The sequence below is a fragment of the Capra hircus genome, chromosome 27 (genome assembly GCF_001704415.2).
Source record: "Capra hircus breed San Clemente chromosome 27, ASM170441v1, whole genome shotgun sequence".
Classification (NCBI taxonomy): domain Eukaryota; kingdom Metazoa; phylum Chordata; class Mammalia; order Artiodactyla; family Bovidae; genus Capra; species Capra hircus.
In genome coordinates this window covers 39,727,074-39,735,014 of record NC_030834.1, presented here as the reverse complement: position 1 = coordinate 39,735,014, position 7,941 = coordinate 39,727,074, and the positions used below count along the sequence as shown (strand labels likewise).

The window sequence follows — 7,941 nt, the reverse complement described above, 5'->3', positions numbered from 1 at the left end:
AGTATGAAAAACTGGCAATGGTCAAACAGCCAGTTCTTTCCAGTCCTGGCAATGGATTTATTCACCAACTTAAAAGAACTCATTGGTGTTAAACCTCAGCCTGACTTTAGCACTTTACAAATGATCTTTTCAGACCAGACTACTTCTTTTACTCAGAGAGATGATCTTATCTCTCATGGAATTTACCCAATGTCTTCATCTGTGTGGGCTCTAGGAGACCAAAAGGCATGCAAACCCACCCAGTTCTGCGGGACCTCTTAAACAAGTCAGTGCAACTAGTTGGCTCCATTGAGAGTGGAGAAAAAAAGGTCATTACTAATTTATTTAAAGAATTGCTTCTTTTCAGAGTTTCTGAAAAGTGGAAACCATTAGTTAATGACTCGGTATATAATTAAGGAAACCATTACTTAATAACTCAGTATATAATTAATAGGGCCTCAAGGGGGCAGAGTGGTAAAGAATCCACCTGCCAATTCAGGAGACACAGGAGATGCAGTTTTGATCCCTGGGTCAGGAAGACCCCCTGGAGAAGGGAATGGCAACCCACTCCAGTATTCTTGCTGGAGAATCCCTGGGGGGGGGGGCGGGCTACAGTCTATGGGGTTGCAAAGAGTCAGATGTGACTGAGCATGCACTGAGCATATGATTAATAAAGCGTGAACAAGGATACTTGTTCCTTACTACCTTGAAGAATCAAAGATAAACACATTAGGCTCCGATGTTGCCTCCAACAGGCTGAGAAGACATGCAATCCAAGAACTGATTCATTAAACTTAACAAGTAGAGGGGCTTCGAGTTATGATAATCCAAATGTTAGCAGGACTGAAACATAGGGCATTTGAGAGGATCTCCCATTAGTTCTTCACAAGACCTAAATCATACTTTCAAGGTGAAAGTGTTATAGGCACTCAGTTATAGGACACTTCCGACTCTCTGGAACCCCATGGACTGCAGTCTGCCAGACTCCTCTGTCCATGGAATTCTCCAACAAGAATACTGGAATGGGTAGCCATTCCCTTCTCCAGGAGATCTTCATGACCCAGGGATTGAACCCAGGTCTCCTGCACTGTAGGCGGATTCTTTACCATCTGAGCCACCAGGGAACTTTACTTCTTACCATAACTTTGGTCTTATTTTCTCAAGAATATGTTCAATTGGGGTACTTCAGGAAAATGTACTTTCTTTATAGACACAAACCTTTCATCAGGCTCAAGTATTTCTCTGCTCTCCTAACCTAGAGAAGTGAAATGGACCACAAGCCCCTAAACTGATTATATTAAGTTACACCTAAATGATCCCATTTTTCTTACTTTCTACAAGACCTCACCTTAGTCCCAGGTATTGCATCCAACCTGAAGGCACCAGTGATGGGGGAAAAAAAGAGAGCTATCCTAAAGTTTTCCATAAAGAAATAGAGTTTATAGTTTATTATCTCAATCATTATAATAAGGGCTTATGATTTATTCACAATCACAAAGACAGTAAGGGATGAAACCAGACTATAAATAATTTTTCCTTCAATCATGTCAGAGTATATCCCAAAGTTCTAGATGGTTTTGGTTTTGTTTTGCTTGCATTTTTTTTTATGTCTAAAGCCATCTTGTCTCATAAATACTTTCTGTAACTATTTGTGGAGTGCATGTGAAGAACAGAGAAATATGGAGGAAGTTAAGATGAAAACCCACCATTAAATACTCAATATTGTGTCCACTGTATACCATGCTTTTATTTTTAATCCGTGAAGATATTTATAAATAATAATTAACACAGTGGGAGTGACCTTGTCTCTTGCACAACATTTCTCTTCCCTTATAATAATTTCTATCTGATCATCTGTGTTTGGTTTCTTCCCATTCCTCTGAATCCTTCAGTTTTCCCATAAAATCGTCACTCTAAAACCCACAATTAATTTTGCCATCCCACATCCTTAAAGCCTCTCACCGCCTCTTCACTGCCAACAGAATAAAATCCCAGTCCCTTCACATGGGGCACAAGATCCACAGCAACGCGGCCCTAAATCACCTTCCCATCCTGACCCCTCACTATCTCTTCTCTTGAGTAAAACTACACCAAGTGTTTCACACTTCCCTGGGCATAGTGTGCCACTTTAAAATTCTACATGTGTATCCAATCTAGAATGCCCCAGCTTTTAGTACCTGGAATAATTCTCTTTTTCTCAATGGTCCAAATCAAATATTATTTATTTCATCATGGTTTTTCTAATTCCTATAAGCAGAGCTCATTTCTCATAGCTCTGGCTACTTCCTTCTGGTCCATACGCTTTTTCCCCAGTAAACTTCCCTTATTAAATCATGGACTTAACACAGTGGCTGGGATTGGGGAGGGATAAACAGGCAGAACACAGAGGGTTTTTAAGGCAGTGAGTCTATGCTGTAAGACATAGGAATGGCGGATATATGTTACTGTATATTTGTCCAAACACATCAAGAGTGAACCCTAAGGTAAACTAGAGACTTGGGGTGATGACGATGTGTCAATGGAGGTTCATGAACTACAACTGATCATCAGTTGAAGGATGCTGGGAAGCGGGGAGGCTGTGCGTGTGTGGGGAGAGAGGATATATGGGAAATCTCTTTGCCTTTCCCTCAATTTTGCCATGTTTCTTAAAGGCTCTAACAAATTATCTCAATAAAAAGTCATGATATTGACTGAATAGTGTGTGTGCGCGTGCACACATCCGTGTACACACGCATGTTTATCTTAGACATACAGTCCTACTGGCCGTGTGGCAGGCACCGGCGACAGTCTGACACTGTAGACATGCACCATGCCTTAGAGAGTCCTGCCGTGAGCCCCACCAATGCTCATGCCCCCAGACTAAAATGCTCTCACAGCAGCATCTTCATCGAGAGCTGGCACTGTACTTGCAATGGATTGGTCTTTGCCCAGACACACTATGGTTTTTTGAAAGAACATACACACAGTTTCTACAATTATATTTAGGAGAAGAGTCATTCGTATGTTTGATTTCTGCTGTGTATTCACTGTTCGAAGGTACTGCAAGACAAACACAACAAAAAATGTCATTGAGATGTTTAGAAAAAAGAGAGACACTCATGACAAAATTTCCTATGAAAGATTACTCGGAAGGAGAAAGTCATAACGCGTCAGTTCCAGATACCCAGGACGACGTGGCAGTGTCCAGGTAAGTGATATAGACAGAAATCTCCAGAGGGCGCCACGGAGACCCCACGTTCCCATCACCATTCTAGCCTCTGCCTCCGGGAAGAGTGAGGCGCGAACCCAGATCTTGGGGTTTAAGGTAGGGCCTTTTCTAAGCTACAGAAGAACATGCAAAGAAGATGAATTTTCCAAAAAAGGCAAAGTGTACTGAGATAAGCAGGATGAATTTTCTCCAGGATCAAAGGCTTTGATAGATAAACTCAGCTTAATTTACTCTAAGGAGCACAGAAGCTACAAAGGTGAATAAAATCCATTGTCAATCTGGTAGTGATTTATGATCCACGGGGAAAGTCGATCTTATTAATTGGTAGTTTTACACAATGTGGCAGAAGGCTTTGAGAAAGGCTTGCATTTTAAACTCAAAACTAGTTTACAGATTCCTGCCATGAGGTAAAATAATTCAGGAGCAGCTAAGTAAGAGTACTTTCTATGTACTCTGACAGTAGAGCTGGGCCATTTTATTTCTTAGAATTATATTGAGAAATGAGTTCTTAATGAAGCAGACATAGCCTCAGTAAGACTATCTATCTAAAATCAAACTCTTTATTCAAATGTGTATTCTCAAGTAAGAATAATAATATCAATTCAGATTTATTATATGAGATATTACAAAATAATACAAAACATATGAATTGTGTGTTTTCTAAAAAAATTGTCACAAGGCAAAAAGGAATAGAAGTTCCACACCATCTACCTGTCTATCCACCTAAACACAATTTTGAATGAAGCAAATATCTCAGACAGCTATAGCGCTACTTCAGGGTGTTAGTGAAGTGAAGTGAAAGTCACTCAGTCGTGTCCGACTCTTTGCAACTCCATGGACTGACAGCTACCAGGCTCCTCAGCAGATAGTCCATGGAGTTTTTCAGGCAAGAGTACTGGAGTGGGTTACCATTTTCTTCTCCATGGGATCTTCCCGACCCAGGGATTGAACCCATGTCTCCTGCATTGCAGGCAGATGCTTTACCATCTAAGCCACCCTTCCCTGTTAGGAAGGGTGTTAGAGCCCTTAGTAAACAAACTTTTATTTAGTTTTGTTCATATTGCTTATTCACAAAGATTTAAAGCTTTCAAATACCAAAATGCTTTCTGACAATCAAAATTTGTCAGTTATAATGATACAGTGGGAATAACTCTGTAAAGGACAGTCTATGATAGTCTAGCATAGATTTTCTGGAGGGAGGTAGGAGAGGGGTTCAGGATTGGGAACTCATGTACACCCGTGGCAGATTCATGTTGACATATGGCAAAACCAATACAGTATTGTAAAGTAAAATAAAGTACAATTTTAAAAAAAAGACAGTCTAACTTTAAACTGTCTATGTACATGAAAATAGAATATACACCTACAGATGACAACTAGAATAATCATGGTACACATCTGTTCTTTGTGAAGAGATTCAATAAATACAATTATTGTCATAGCTCTTTAACTATACTTTGTAGCTTATAAAATACTTTCACATACATTAATTAATTGATAAATATTTTTTAAGGACTAGAAGTAATATCTTCAAAACTATGAAAACTGAACTGTAAAATCAACACATGGTAGACTGTCTCAAAAGATTATCTTAGAGTCAAAAAATTTTTCTGGCAGAAACGAAAATAGTCATGATATGAGTTACCATATAGAGAGTATAAGCTGTTATCTTGGTGACTTACCAAAGGCCATACTATTCCCCACTGTATCCACATCCAGCTACAGAATCCTCATAGGATGCTCCAGCAGCCCTGGCCAATAGGATTATGAGAGTCAAGACTCAAGTCTCATCTAGATGAGACTCATTACCATCTTAGATTAGGATGAAGCAAAAGACCAAAAAAAAAGACAACAAAACCCTTTTTCAGTTTGCACAGTGATCTCAGTATAGGAAAAACAAAGTGCCAGCATTTCTAGACCTACAGAGAAGAAAGCTCCCACAAGAGCAGAAAGGCTGGGCTTCCCCCCGACCAGGGGCATACCCAAACCACAACTACTTACAGAGCAGCTCTATGACAAGTGACCTGAAGACCAGCAGAAAGGCATTCCACAAGTAAAGATACATCAAGAAGGAACCATGTTGCAATAGCCTAGGAGAAAAATCCTGGCTTTTCCGGAAAAAAGAGAAGACCCTAGTCAGAGAAGCTCTGATCCTGTGAAGTGCTCCCGGATCAGAGTTGATGGAAGATGGAGAAATGGAGGTAACTGCGTGGCTGTGTCTTCATACACATGAAACCAAAGCAAAGAACACGGCTGGACTCAAGCAGAGAGGCACCTTACAAACACAGAGGCGATCCGCTGCTAAACGTGCCACCTACACTCCGCGGAAGAGACGGGCTGTGAGGGACACTGTCCAGAATGAGGCTGTAGAAACGCAATCAGCGCCTTCAGTTCAGTTCAGTCCAGTCCCTCAGTCCTCTCTGACTCAACCCCGTGCACGCCAGGCCTCCCTGTCCATCACCAACTCCCGGAGTTCACCCAAACTCATGTGCGTCGAGCCGGTGATGCCATCCAGCCATCTCATCTTCTGTCGTCCCCTTCTCCTCCTGCCCTCAGTCTTTCCCAGCATCAGGGTCTTTTCTAATGAGTCAACTCCTCGCATCAGGTGGCCAAAGTATTGGAGCTTCAGCTTCAACATCAGGCCTTCCAATGAACACCCAGGACTCATCTCCTTTAGGATGGACTGGTTGGATCTCCTTGCAGTCCAAGGGACTCTCAAGAGTCTTCTCCAACACCACAGTTCAAAAGCATCAATTCTTTGGCGCTCAGCTTTCTTCACAGTCCAACCCTCACATCCATGCATGACCACTGGAAAAACCATAGCCTTGACTAGACAGACCTTTGTTGGCAAAGTAATATCTCTGCTTTTTAATATGCTGTCTAGGTTGGTCATAACTTTCCTTCTAAGGAGCAAGCGTCTTTTAATTTCATGGCTGCAATCACCATATGCAGTGATTTTTGGCAGGACTTAATTCAAGTTGAAAACTGGAAAACAGATGTAATTGAAAAGAAGTGTTCCCCCTACATGACAAACCAAAGGACTGGGTTTGTATCCATTGGAGCTGACTTCAAAGACATTCAACTAACAACATGGAAGAAGAAGGCCAGAAAAATTAAGGTTACAATTCAAATTTGTACAGAATTTAATGACACACAACTGCAGAGACTTTTCAAAGAGGGAATTTCTTACTCTACAAGGAGCTTTCCTGTATGTGCCCATGGTCCATATTAAAGAATAAAGATGACATCAATAAGTTTTTTAAAAAATAATAAGACAATAATAATTAGCTATTAATAATAGCTAACTTTTACTGAGAACTTCTCTGTGCTTCTATGAAGCATTTCACTTGAAACTCATAATTAATCTCTGAGGTAGATAATTATTGTTCATCCACGTACAAATAAAAAAACAAAATTACTGACAACTTGTCAAAAGCTAGAAAGTGTGGCAAGGTTCTTTTAGGTAATAGTTTCTATACCACAGTGGAAATGTCTCCTTATGCCCTAGACATAGTTTTTTAATTGCATTTTATTTTTAATTGGAAGATAATTATTTTATGATATTGTAGTGGTTTCTGCCATACATCAACATGAATCAGCCATAGATATACATAAGTCCCCACCCTCCTGACTCTCCCTCCCACCTCCCACCCCGTCCCACCCTTCTAGGTTGTCACAGAGAATCAGGTACGAGTTCAGTGCATCATGCAGCAAATTCCCACTGGCTCTCTGCCCTAGACATAATTAATGGCAGAGTTCCTAATCTTACAAGGTTAACGTGAAGAAATGCTGTTCCTTTGCTTTATTTCATTATTATTATTATCTTTTAATATTAGGGTCTTACTACATTTGATTGTGATATACTTTCCTCTGAGCCCCATTTAAAAAGGAAAACATTTTTTTCCTCAATTTATTTACCCACAGCAGATTTCGGAACCCTAATCCCTAAGGGTGAGATGGAGTCACTGTAGTAAGAGTATATTCTTCAGAATCTGGAGCAGTGAGAACCATACACTTCCCACCTGTGCTGAGCAGATCTAAGGTAGCTGGGGCTGTGGACCCTGCCTGGTGTTTCTTTAGTGAACAGCAGGAACACCAATTGTGTGGTAGTTTGAGCCTTCTTTGGCATTGCCTTTCTTTGGGATTGGAATGAAAACGGACCTTTTCCAGTCCTGTGACCACTGCTGACTTTTCCAAATTTGCTGGCATATTGAGTGCAGCACTTTCACAGCATCATCTTTCAGAATTTGAAATAGTTCCACTGGAATTCCATCACCTCCACTAGCTTTGTTTGTAGTGATGCTTTCTAAGGCCCACTTGACTTCACATTCCAGGATGTCTGGCTCCAGGTGAGTGATCACACCATCGTGATTATCTGGGTCATGAAGATCTTTTTTGTACAGTTCTTCTGTGTATTCTTACCACCTCTTCTTAATATCTTCTGCTTCTGTTAGGTCCAGACCATTTCTGTCCTTTATTGAGCCCATCTTTGCATGAAATATTCCCTTGGTATCTCTAATTTTCCTGACGAGATCTCTAGTCTTTCCCATTCTGTTGTTTTTCTCTATTTATTTGTATTCATCGCTGAGGAAGGCTTTTTTCTCTTCTTGCTATTCTTTGGAACTCTGCATTCAGATGCTTATATCTGTCCTTTACTCCTTTGCTTATTGCTACTCTTCTTTTCACAGCTATTTGTAAGGCCTCCTCAAATAACCATTTTGCTTTTTCACATTTCTTTTCCATGGGGATGGTCT

The 7,941-nt window shown here is 40.5% G+C and overlaps 1 pseudogene; it reads left to right on the top strand.

Moving 5' to 3' along the window:
* The window catches only part of LOC102170022, a 49,392-nt pseudogene continuing 44,528 nt past the window's right edge, over positions 3,078 to 7,941 (top strand).